A 13,285-nucleotide genomic window follows, 5' to 3' on the forward strand; every position below is an offset into this window, starting at 1 on the left:
TCCCCCTTTGCCTTAATTCAAATAAGATAATTGCCTTGTTCATTTGTTTTATCCTTTTTCACTTTATTTTTCTGTTCATTCTTAGTGTAGGGTAGAAAGGAGCCTATGCCAGCAAATAAAGAAGAGGTTAAGGACAATATAATTCAGGGTGCTTGAGCCTGGAAATAAACAGGAGTCTCTGGCCAAGTTAGGGAATGGCTGTGACCTTGAATGCTCAGGAAACATGCTGCACATCACTGAAGTCTGGAAGTCACCTGGGAAGCAATTCTGCCCTTGAGGCAGGATCTTCTCTATTCCCTTTACTCTGGAAGTCCCATGCCTACCTCAGCAACCTTGGCTTCCCCAGTGTTGGCATGGCACCAGAGTGAGAACTACCACAAAATCCTCCATCTTTTATGTCCTCAGATGAAACATATCAGGGCCTTTTGCCTTTTTTGAAAAAAAAAAACTTGAAAACTTGGAAATGCAAGGTTGACCACTAAGTACCAATCTAGCTCCCAGGTGGCCTAGTTTGTTTCCAGGCAAATTTATCCAGAGCTGTGAAATATCACTTCAATCATATTTAGATTTTTCTTGTTGAGCATTTCTTGTCAGGTTAACCATGTGACCTCTTCAAACACACTTTTTAAAAAGTAGAGAAGAAAGAGTCATCATAAAAAGTATATTCCAATATAAGCTTTCTTGACAGCTAGCTGCGTTCTTGGTGATAATAATTATTGAGTTTCTGAATAGACACAGAAACTGTTAGAACAGGGAAAAAATAATCACAGGAGATAGAAGGAGGAAGGGAACTAGAAGGGAGAGAGGAGGGGGAGGGAAAAGGAGGGTAGGGTCAGGTATTGGAAGGAACAGGAAAGAAGTAGAGTGTCAGGAAATGGAATAGAATCTTGTAGTAGTGGGGGATGGGGAACAGGGGTATCCATTAGAAAGTCCCAGATGCCAGAGAAGCAAGAGGCTACCAGGACCCAACGGTAATGGCTTTAGCCGAAATAACCAATAAAGAGAAGATATAGCCTGTATACAACACCTTCAGTAGAGAGGCACACCCCAACCCCCAGTTGAGGGATGGAGCCACACATATCTCAAAAAAAAAATTAACCCAGAAACGTTCCTGCCCAAAGGAAAGACAAGGACAAAAAAATGGAGCAAAGATTGAAGGAAAGGCCATCCAGAGACCGCCCCACCTAGGGATCCATCCTATTTGCAAACACCAAATCCCCACACTATTGCTGATGAAAAAAACAAAAAACAAAAAACAAAAAAACAAAAACAAAAACCAAAAACAAAAAACAAAAAACAAAAAACAAAAAACAAAAAAAAAAGCCTGCTGACAGGAACCTGCGGTGGCTGCTTTCTACTAGGTTCTACCAGCACCTGACCAATACAGATTCAGATACTCATAGCCAACCATTTGACTGAGCCCGGGAACCCCATTGGATGAGCTACTAGAAGGACTGAAGTAGCTGAAGGGGATTGCAACTCTACGAAGCATAATATCAACTAACTGGACCACCCAGAGCTCCCAGGGACTAAAGCACCAACCAGAGCATGTATGGCAGGAGCCTTGTCTCCAGACACACAGTAGCACAGGATGGTCTTATCTGATATCAATGGGAGGGGAGGCCATTGGTCCTGTGAAGTTTGGATGCCCCAGCCTAGGGGCATGCTAGAACAGTGAGGACAGAGTGGATGAGTGGCTGGAGGAACACTCTCCTAGAGGCAAAAAGGGAGGGGTAGAGGGGAGATGGGTCGGGGGTTTTGTGGAGGGGTACCCTGGAAGGGGATATCATTTGAAGTGTAAACAAAATGGGTAATAATAAAAAATATTTCTTTTATTTGGGTATCCATGAAAATGAAAATGGTTATCTGTGAAAATGTCTTTAGCTCTTTACTAATCATTCTGGAAAAGGCCATTCTACCACAAGGCATGCTGAGATTCTCCAGTGAAAGTCCCAAATTATATTTCCTTTGGGCTTCTTTCAGTGTATCTCCACTTTTATGTCTTGGGTCTAAAAACATCACCGTGCCCATGAGTGTGCCCGTGGGTGCATATATACTGTTTGCTTCTCACACTCCAATTCAGGGTGTTCAGCTCTTCCTACTAAAGTAAAGAGTATAATTACTTAAATATACTGATACCCAGAGCTTGCACTATTTCGTGCTTTTGGCTTAAGAACTAATACTGCAGCTGTGTGAATCTGCAAGGGTAATTAGAAGCTTGCCTGTTGTAATCTAAGCACACACACTGACTGGAGCCTGGCTCTGTTACATGCTATCCTCTGAAAAAGATAAATAAATGTATATCATGGACCTCTTTCTCGACATTTCAAATGACTTGATGAGATACGTCTCTTAAACAATACACCTTAAAAATAAAATGCTCCTGTGAAAAACATCTTAGGCATTGTAGAAGATAATTCTATTTGGTTGCTGAAAATCCCGATACACTGTTATGAGATACATGTGGAAATCACATGGAACGATAGCCCAATGTATTCTACTAATGTGAAAGACCCATCCATTCTCCATGCATGCAAAAAAAGCACTGTGTGCTATTTTCTGAACACTGCATCCAAGAATGGCATGACCTTCCTGGGAGCTGAAATGCAGCCTTAGAGTCTGCCTTGGCTCAGGGACTGGGCTCTGTGGATGCTAAGGGCAACACACTGTGCCCTAGAAGTCACAATAGACTAAGGCTTTCTCAAAGGCAGAAAGGCTGTACAACCTGAAGAGCTTAGCGTAAGGTTTTGTTGTTCCCAAATGAATCAGTATCTTCTTTGTCACAGAATGAAATACATTAGGTACACACTGCTAAAGAGCATCTGTGTGATGAGCTTGGCAGAGGAAAAGATCCAGAGTCAGAGATGTGGGCTTAAGTGTTAACTGGTAGAATGGATTCTAGCCAAATCATACACTGCCCATTTCTACTAGGAGTGCAGCTTCTTTCGCTGTAGAATGGGAGCAAGAACAGTTAGCATGTTTCTGGTGACTACTGCAGTCTAGGCACCTGTACTGAGAGGTTCATGTGAGTGCAGCACGCCCATGACAGTCTCATTACAAGACAAGATGTGGCCGGGATACAATGTTGACTGGAAAGCACCAACTGTCACACTTTGGAATCCTCCACTGATGCTTCCAATCAGCCTGTGTCCATCCACCAGGCTGTGCAAAGACTACTAATGAGTTCTTCCAGGTACAGAGCTTCCACAGACAACTGTTTCTGCTGAGTCCTACTCAGAACTTCAGTCTGAAGCTCTCCTCATCTATCCCTTTATTTACGGTTGTAAGCTGCTCAAGAGCTGGTCTCACTTTTTCTGCCTCCTGGTCCTCTTCCCTGCACATCTAGCACTTACTAAAGAAACCATTCCATGTAGGCTTCTACTTCTTAGAGGATCCAAACAGAAACATTCAGTGAGGGGCTCATAGGAGATCTCATTTCACTTTCAAAACAAAGCAATATGTTATTATTTATCCTTGCTTTACAAATGCACAAGTAAGAGTATGGAGAGGTTAACTTAAAAAAGAAACAACCTCTTATTTCATAAAATTGCAAAAATATATTAACATAATCAGAAAGTCCAAGAACTGTTTGTTTCTTCCATGCTGATTCTCTGACACAGCACTCTGCACCTTCTATATGCATCAGAATTCCTGGCTTTGTATCCCTTTCTGATGTACAAGAACAACCTGCTTAAGTCACATCCTAAATCACAAAACTAAGGACATTTCTACAGTCTCATAAGTCATAGGCAGACACTGAGTGAAGAAGAAGAAAAGTTATGAGACAGGCATTATTCTGAAACCCCCAAATGGTAATAGGAAATAATTTTGGCCATTTCTGGTATTGCTTTTATTAACAATAAGGAGAAATTGGCAGGAAAGAAATCTGAGGGGAAAATTAAAAGTCAAGGGGGTGAATCAAAATAGCACGGGGCAAGAGAGGGGCAAGAGGGGCACCGAAGGGAATCAGCAGTTATTACTTTATTTGCTGTTTCCCTTGATTGCAAAGGGCCAGAGAAAGCAGCAGGGATAAAGCTGGCTGCATCCACAGGATTCCCGATAGAGCTTCAAAGAGAGACACTCTGATTATGCCAATTGATGCGCTGGAATCCTTTGGGAGTCAAAAGTCCATGTCTTGAAGATGATTGACTACAACCTCTAAGAGACTCAGCAATGTCAAAGAACCCCAGGGTGCTTAGGGAACATGGACTCCTCCTTGCTAAATCTGCTGGCTCTCCCTACAAATGCAGAGGCAGTCCTGGGGTGGAAATGCCATTCTGCCTCTCCCTGGAGGGCGATAGGCTGCAGCAAAGTTACTCCGTCTATGGAAGTCAGTGGCGTCTTTATTTGTTCTCATTTAGCCTCCAGATACTTCTATTTATACTACGTGGAAGAATATCTAAATAATGTCCTTTTGCTGTGCACCATGCAAGAAGGGCTAGGAATTTATCTGTTCTCTTCTCTGTTTATAGACTACAACAGCGCTTCTCAACTTTCCTTTAAAGTGTGATACAACCGTTTAATGCAGTTCCTTACATTGTAGAGATACCCAGCCATAAAAATATTTTCTTTGCTCCCTCATAACTCTAGTTTGCTCTTATTATGAATTAAAATGTAAGTATATAGTATGCAGGGTATTTGATGTGTGACCCCAAAGGGACCTTACACTGGGTGAGAACTGCTGATCTACCAGGACCTTGAAGTGAAAAAGCTGCCTTCAAGATCTTATCTATGCAAATTAAGGGACAGAAGGCTGCTTTGCCAAGTCTGAGCAATGCGAGAAAGCATGAATCTACATGGTTAATCAAAATGAGGCTTGAAAGCAGACCAAAAATTACACACACACACACACACACACACACACACACACACAAGACCCACTGCTGGTCCAGATTCTTTCCAGTAGTCCAGTAATTACTTTAAGGACTGTCCACCACTTGTTTAAAAACAAAACACAACACAACAAAACAAAAATGTCGCTTCGTATTTACTGAAGTTTTTAAAATAAGGCCATGCTGTATTTTTTTGGCCAAAATTCTGTAGTTATTTTGTGATTATATGATAGTTAAATAAACATATTAAAGATTGTCTTCGCCTCATCTGTTGTTGCCCCATAGGATGATATTCCCTAAGTATCCTCCTGGATTTTCTCTATGCATGATTTTTTTTGTCATTGGAGAAGTTTTCTCACTTATCTGAGATTTGAATTTTGGATGAATAACACAGTATGTACTCAATCTTAGGAGTCCAGCTTTGAGGAAGGTATCCCTTGCTTTGAAAGGCAGCACCCTCTTAGCTTTCCCTTTTGTGTCATGAGGGCATTCTAGGTGCTGGGCCTTGATATTAAAGGGAAAATGCACTCAGCCAACAGACCACAAATGTCAATCCCTACACTACTATAAAGACTAAGATAACATATTGACCTCTGTTTTGCCTGTGTTTTCTTCTTGTCTGTTGATAACTCAGACTAAGAAGACCTCCTTGATTGGGAACACCTTTGAAGGGTAAATAAATATAGAATAAAATAATCTTAGTAACATCTGAATAAAAATGTCCTTTGTCTACGATAGAGGTAAACTCGCCATTATTGATGTGAAGAATACTTTAAAGCAAATACAGAAGTAAGTGGATACTGGGTCATTGTGACCCAAAACTGATTCTAAGGTGGAACCTGAGTGCTTTTCAGAGAAACAAGTGAAATGATAGAATATATAAGGCATACAACAATGTCTTTGCTAGCAAGAACTTTACTGGAACCTGCTGTTAAACTCAGTGACTAATCTCTCAACGCTCACACAAGCAAACCCACAGAAATGCTAACATACACATTTAACTAAGAGGCAGGATTTCAGATAAACTAGGCAATCTATGTAGACAAAAGCTTTAAACTGATAAATTGCTGCAAAATGCCAATGGAAATCATATTATTTATTAAAAGACACTGAGACACTGAGCCATGAGTTAATGACACAAAATTAACTGAGAAAACGAAAAAATAAAATAAAACAAGCAAACAAAAACAAAGCAAAACAAAACAAAAAACAGTAAATCATGACCCGACGTTGTCCCAGTGCCTGTAAGATGTATATTCCATGGTGAATAGCAATTGTGTGCTATTTTCTTGATAATAAAGTTACATCTTAATAGAATTTGATAGTTCATAAATATGATAATTCATAGAATTATGAATCCTTACTGTTTTACATATGTTTTTTGTGATATGCATACTTCGTTATAAGCAAACATGTTCATTTTGGACACAATTCAGCATGAGCGTGTCTATTAGCAATATTTTGTCTGTCTGTTCCAAGCCTATATGGAGAGTGCCAATGGCTGTCACAATATGATATTCTTATATTTGTAAGAGACAAGGTAAGATTATCATGAACCTTAACTCGCAGTGAGAATTGGACTCAACAAAGAGCATACAATTCAGGCAAATGAAGCCCACTCCATGTATTAAAGGAAAAGGTAATCCTCCAGGAATTGAGGCCTGACTCATCACAAACAGCTAACTTGCTTTTAACATCTACTATTTCAAACATAGTAGAGACAAAGCAGTTGACAGTCCTCTCACCTAGAGTCCTGTAGCCAATCCAGGGCTGATTCTGAGATATTAACTACAAAATTTTGCTCCAACTGTAAACTCAATTCTTCCAGACTTTAGAAGCAGACTTGCTCACAAAATGTTTAATGGACAGCCAGTTACAGAAGGCAGGCCCATGGGTTAATTTTCCTCATAAAATGCTCTTCTTAAATGTGCGTACATTTATACATAATGTATATTATCCCCATTTCAAGAAGCGTCAATACAACAAATATGTCTATAAGAATGACTCCTGTCTAGTATCTGCTTGATTTTGATCTTTAGATAATTTGTCAGCTGAAACTCTGCTGATGTCAAATCAATAGAGATTACCATGTCCCTCCAAGTGCATAGACATTTTTTATGGTATTTGTTTTATTCCTTTGGTTATAAATTTAATTATAATTCCATATTTGTTTATCTGACTATGTTAATCAATACACATGAAAGAAGATGATAATACAATATTCAAACATGGCGAACAAACAAGTACAGTCCATGTGTCTAGTGACCTTGCTCTCCTGAAATGGTAATATGTGAGGTGTAAGTATGTGTGTGTATGTGTATGTGTGTGAGTGTGTGTCTGACATAAATACATATGCCTTTTAATAAATGTCATATATACTTTATTATAAGAATCATAGACAGTGTATAAAATCTAGAATAATTGAAACAGGATTAATAACTTCTACATTGATTATTCATGGAGTAAATTCTTGATTGTTTTTTACTTTTGGTTTATATCCAAATAAGAAGTCAATTTTTCTTCCATGAACTCAAAATAGAGACTTTTTCAAAAGTATACTCCTGGTTAAATTACGTAGGGACAAATATTCAGGGCTACCAAGAAAAAAAGGACCATTTCTTCAAGCATCTCTGTAGTGGAGCACAACAATGGCAGAAAAAAAGGGAGATGAACAGATGGGATGGCAGAGTTTTGCTTTACATGCGACATTGTGCACTTATTATTCACATGAGGACTAATTTATAAACCCAGATAGTGTTTATAAACTCCACCGTCCTAATGGAAATGAAAGCATTAATACAACCAGAGGATTCTTTACTTTCCAGGTTTTAATTAAAATCACAGGCGTTAAGAAGTGAAAGTGTCTTCGTGGAATACAAGCCTAATGAAGTATTTCCCTGACTAGCACAGTGCTCTGTGTGCAGCCAGGTTTTCTGGCACCAGTCATTTGAAAATCCAACCGCCATGTAACCAGGAGAGCTCGCTCTGAAAATTAGAAAAGCACATTACAGTACTTTATTTTCAAATAAAAACAGTTGCCAAGCCAGAGACATGCAAAATGATGGTAAAGCATAGGAAGCCAGAGAGAGAGAGAGAGAGAGAGAGAGAGAGAGAGAGAGAGAGAGGGCGAGGGGGATTGGAGTGATAGTCAAAGATTGTTTCCCTAGACTGGACTAGTGACAAATAAGTTTGTTTTCTATATGATGAGTAAAGTCCTTGGAAGAAAATGAAAGGCATCAGTTTGGGAAAAGAAACGGGAGAATTCCCCAAATGAAATGTGAACTAAGACAAATAAGAGGAAGTGGGCAGGAGAGAGTCATTCAGACCCACATCACACTGGCACAGATGAGCAAAGAAAAACCAAATGACAGAGGAAAACAACTTGGAGTTCTAGGGAACAAACAGGACTCAAAAGCCCTCCCTGCCACCGTGACTCCACCCACTGTCTCTCCCCTTCTTAAATCTAAAAGATATTATCTATTTCTGTTTAGGAAGATGAATGGTCCATAGGAATAAAACTGGCTTTCCTATGAGGCAACAGAAAGTTAAAATACACTATATTCTCAATCAAAGAGAAATCCACCTGCTTTGTTTACTGATAATGGTCACAATGATGATAATTATGTTAATGACATAAATTATGAATGAGAATGTAATATAATATGACAAATATGAAGAAGCAATGTAGTATTAGACAGTATACTGGTTGTTTAACAATGCTCATTTTAAAGAAAATAAACCTGTAAGGTAGACCTTAATAACCCTTTAATAGTATACAATTACATAGGAATATTACTCAAATTTACTGAAAATTAGTACCTGAAGGGAAGGCACGGTATTTGAGAGCACCTGCTGATCTTCCAGAGACCTGAGCTCAATTCTCAGCATCTACATGCTAGCTCACAACTGTCTACGACTCCAACTCAGAGAGAATTCAACAACCTCTTCTGGCTTCAACAGGTACCAGGCCCACATGTGCTGCACAGACATACATGCATTCAAAATACCCATGCACAAAAAATAAATATGTTTCTAGAAAATTACTCAAAATTAAAGTTAACTGACAGACTGTTTGGAAAGTGGGTTTAAAATGAGAGACTTCATTGTGTCCATATAATAAGATACACACATATATTGGTGCCTATGAATATATGTATAATTATTCCTCCCCCATCTGTGTGTGTGTGTGTGTGTGTGTGTGTGTGTGTGTGTGTGTGTGTTTGCATATACTCTATGGATGGTATTGGGCTGAACTTATTGATATTGAGTGAGGAGATACTTAGTAGATCGTTATCACCAGATACATATTTTGTATAATGTCTATTCTCACTATGTCTTACAAGACATAATTTCAAGGGATTTTTTTTCCACACATTTAAGAAACTGAGACTGTGTGCTATGAATTTTTGCCTAAACTCACTATTAAATAGCAGATGTTTTACCTGAATCACCTGTCAATAACCTGTATCGTCTAAAGGTCGTTTCAGGTACTGGACTGTACACGTGAGTCACAAGCAATTTCAAGAGTTATAGTTATTTCTTCATGTAAAATGTAAGAAGAGAGTATACACAAACTTATGCGTCCTAGCCTCCGCCAACAGTTTCCAAGTATTGGATTCAGGGTCGGGCAACTTAAGGATTTGACTCCAAGTATTTCATTTTCCCATGTATTAATATGATAAATTACATATACAATGGTAGGGTTTGTGAAAGTAAGATACATAGAGTACAGGTGAGTTCTCAAGTCCCTGAATGCCCATAAATGCTAAGGATATATACATCATCCACACAGGCACAGTTTCACACAGGGCTACTAACTGACAGGGACAAACTTGATCTTTACGGAACTCACCACATAGTCTGTGAGAGCTTATTTCAAGTTAATTTTGAATCCTTAAATCAGAGAAGTGATAATCTTAGAAGAAATCAGATTATGTGGAGTAGTGCCCATGTGTTTGCATGTATTTTAGATTATATGCATACATGTCAGTACATTGACTTGACGCATAGTGTATGTGAGAAATAGGAGTTTCTATCACATGTAAATGTAATGATGCCTGCTATGAGAATGCAGAATATGATGCAAGACCTTGTCACTCAAACTGTACCTATCTTTTAAATTAAAGCTTGATTTTAAACAATGAACCAATTCATGTGAGTCTCAGTGAAATCCTACCTTTAAAAAAATGTTCATGGCGTTGTTAGAATAATGACATGAGGATTTACAAATGTATCTATCTATATCTACATCTATCTATATCTATCTGTCATACACACACACATATATACATACACACACACATATATATATATATATATATATTCCATCTTGTCTATTTGTGAGTACTCTTGTGTTACAGTGCTCATCTTTTAACTACCTGAGCCTAGAAGAAGTTTAGAATTATATAATTTCTTCTTCCTGATGTTTAGTAAGTTAAAGGTATAGTAAACAGGGATGGCATCATTGTGTATTAACTACAAAGGAAGAGTCATTTCCTATCTTGTCTGTCCAAGACATATTCTAGATGTATGAAATTGAAAATTGACACAAGTTCTGTGAGGTTTAAAAGAACATAAGTCGGGATCCTGCTATTATCTGCAATCACACACAACACACAATGTTGCTGCTTTTCCTTGATTCAATAGAAGCTCACTCTTGCCTTGTGTGTTGGCCCCATTAGCTCAAATACTTGAATGGTTGGTTCCTAGTTATTGGAACTGTTTATGAGGAAGTATGGTCTTATTGGAGAAGGTGTGTCACTGGAGCGGTAGCTTTGAAATCTCAAAGGATCGGGCCAGGACCAGCCTCTATGTATCATTGTATGTATGTGAGTATGTATGTACATATGTATGTTTGTGTGTACGTATGTATGATGTATGTATCTGCCTATCTGCTGCCATGCTTCATGATGTTCATGATGTCAGATCTTCACTACAGTTCCAGTGTTAAGTTCGCCTGCTGCCATGCTTCCTGCTCTGATAGCCGTGGACTAACACTGAATAGCTCAGCAATATCCCATTGAAATGTCTTTTAAAAGTTGCCTTGGTCATGGCAGCTCTCCATAACAGTAGAGCAGGAACTAAGATACTGCGTTCATCAGAAAATAATATTCTGTGAATAAAGACATATGCAAATACACAGTAGCTCCTGCATGTTGAAGATCCAGCTTGTCCAGAGGAGAATTCACTCTGTTGGTAAGTTCAACATGCCTATTGTATAGAATTGTGAGGGAAATGGACAAATAACCAATAATACAGGTGCAGAACAGCTGTAGTCTTTTCAGGATGGCTTCTCATTTTGATTTGAATTAGAAAAAGATATGATTTTTTCATGTTTATTAAATTGGGTATTTCTTATTTACCTTTCAAATGTTATTCCCTTTCCCGGTTTCCAGGCCAACATCCCCCTAACCCCTTCCCCTCCTCTTCTACACGGTGTTCCCCTCCGGATCCTCTCCCCATTACCGCCCTCCCCACAAGAATCCCGTTCACTGGGGGTTCAGTCTTGGCAGGACCCAGGGCTTCCCCTTCCACTGGTGCTCTTACTAGGATATTCATTGCTACCTATGGGGTCAGAGTCCAGGGTCAGTCCTTGTATAGTCCTTAGGTAGTGGCTTAGTCCCTGGAAGCTCTGGTTGCTTGGCATTGTTGTACATATGGGGTCTCGAGCCCCTTCAGCTCTTCCAGTTCTTTCTCTGATTCCTTCAACAGGGGTCCCGTTCTCAGTTCAGTGGTTTGCTGCTGGCATTCGCCTCTGTATTCGCTGTATTCTGGCTTTCTCTCAGGAGAGATCTACATCCGGCTCCTGTCGGTCTGCACTTCTTTGCTTCATCCATCTTGTCTAATTGGGTGGCTGTATATGTATGGGCCACATGTGGGGCAGGCTCTGAATGGGCGTTCCTTCAGTCTCTGTTCTAGTTTAAAAAGTCAAGCACAATCACGTGTGCCTGTCTGACGCCCCTGGCACATACGTAGCAGAGGTCTACATGATCGGGCCTTAGTAGGAAAAGATGTGCTTAATCCTAGAGAGCCTTGAGGCACCAGCGAAGGAGGAGGCCTGGGCTAGCGGGTAGAGCGCCATCTGGGAGGCAAGGGGGAGGAGAAATGGAATGAGGAACTGTGGGAGTGGGGACTGAGGGGGGAATGACTGGAATGTAAAAACAATAATTTAAATTAAAAAACTCAAGAACATGGTTTGATAGTCATTTGTGTTCTGTGACAAGATGTTAATCATTCTGTTAACCCCTTTACCAAATAAAGAAAGAGAACAAAACACACAGCTGCAATCGATTTAAAAGTGTAGTAGGTATCTTTCTATTAACTCTGCGTTTTCCAGATGTGGTTTTCAAGATGATGAGCAGGTCTAAGAGGAAAAAAAGTAGAAAGTAGGGACAGAAAGCTTGGGGAGGGATGTGGCATGGGCATTAAATTGAGACCCAGCAAAGGTGACAGATATGAGTGGCTTGGGAAAACATTTTCCTCGTCTTTCCATTTCATACTTGGATGCCTCCAACATTTTTATGGACCCTTCCAACCGCTACCCTACCTCCAGCAAATGTTTTATGTAATGTTGGCCTATCATTGTGCCAGGATGATGAATATAACAGGCGTGCTGCCAACATTCACCCAAGGAGGGATGGCAAGGCCAATGGCCTAGAGAATGGATGGGAAACATGTAAACATACCCTTCAAAGGTAAACTGGAATAGAAACATCAGACAATAAGACATCAGCCTCAGACATTTTTTTTGCAGGAGCCGAATCTGCTAATGCCACAGAAAAGACTGTGGATGAAGGAGCAACTGTCACAGTTATAGATTCTCTGGAGGGTGCAATAGAGGTAGGAGTGACAAAACCACCTATCAACCACACTGGAAATGATCGATGAGCCAGAGAAGCCAGGCTCTGAAGCCCAGCCTCTCTGTAGAATCCATTTGTTATTTCTGATCTCTCTCAGTCTCTGTCTTAGCCTCTCTCACATAGCAGCTAATCAGTTGTGATAGATGAGGGCAGATATTCACTCTTTGCTTCAGGCTCCCAATTGCATTTTCCCTAGCTTGTCACCCGGTCTTTCACTCCTTTCTCAATGAGTCCTTTATTCAAATACACAAGGAGCCAAACTGCTCCAGAGAACAGAGTGAAAAACAGTTAAGGTTGTAAGGAATAGGTTGGAAAGGAAGGAAAAAGGTCAAAATATTTCATCATGTTATTATTAAACAAACAGAAAAAAACTTTTTCAGAATGAGTTTGTAGAATAATCAAGGTTGAATGTTTAGAGGTTGGTTAAACATAATTGTCGTGAAAGTAGCTAGAAATAGAGTGGCTTGGCGTAAGTCTAGTACCCATGCCTGTGCCCCAGTTGAATTGGAGGTAGCTTTTCCAATTGACTCATTAAGGCAGTCCAGTCACCACTGTGGCTCTGTTTAGAAGACACTGCCATCTGCATAGCTGTAT

At 39.7% G+C, this 13,285-nt stretch overlaps 1 protein-coding gene and 1 pseudogene across 2 annotated transcripts in view; both read right to left on the minus strand.

Moving 5' to 3' along the window:
* The window catches only part of Lsamp (limbic system-associated membrane protein), a 2,169,735-nt gene that overhangs the window by 1,936,345 nt on the left and 220,105 nt on the right, over positions 1-13,285 (minus strand). The gene's annotated exons all lie outside the window — the stretch shown is intronic.
* Positions 1-13,285, minus strand: part of Ppid-ps8 (peptidylprolyl isomerase D, pseudogene 8) — a 112,948-nt pseudogene that overhangs the window by 19,619 nt on the left and 80,044 nt on the right.

The sequence above is a fragment of the Rattus norvegicus genome, chromosome 11 (assembly GCF_036323735.1).
Source record: "Rattus norvegicus strain BN/NHsdMcwi chromosome 11, GRCr8, whole genome shotgun sequence".
Lineage (NCBI taxonomy): Eukaryota > Metazoa > Chordata > Mammalia > Rodentia > Muridae > Rattus > Rattus norvegicus.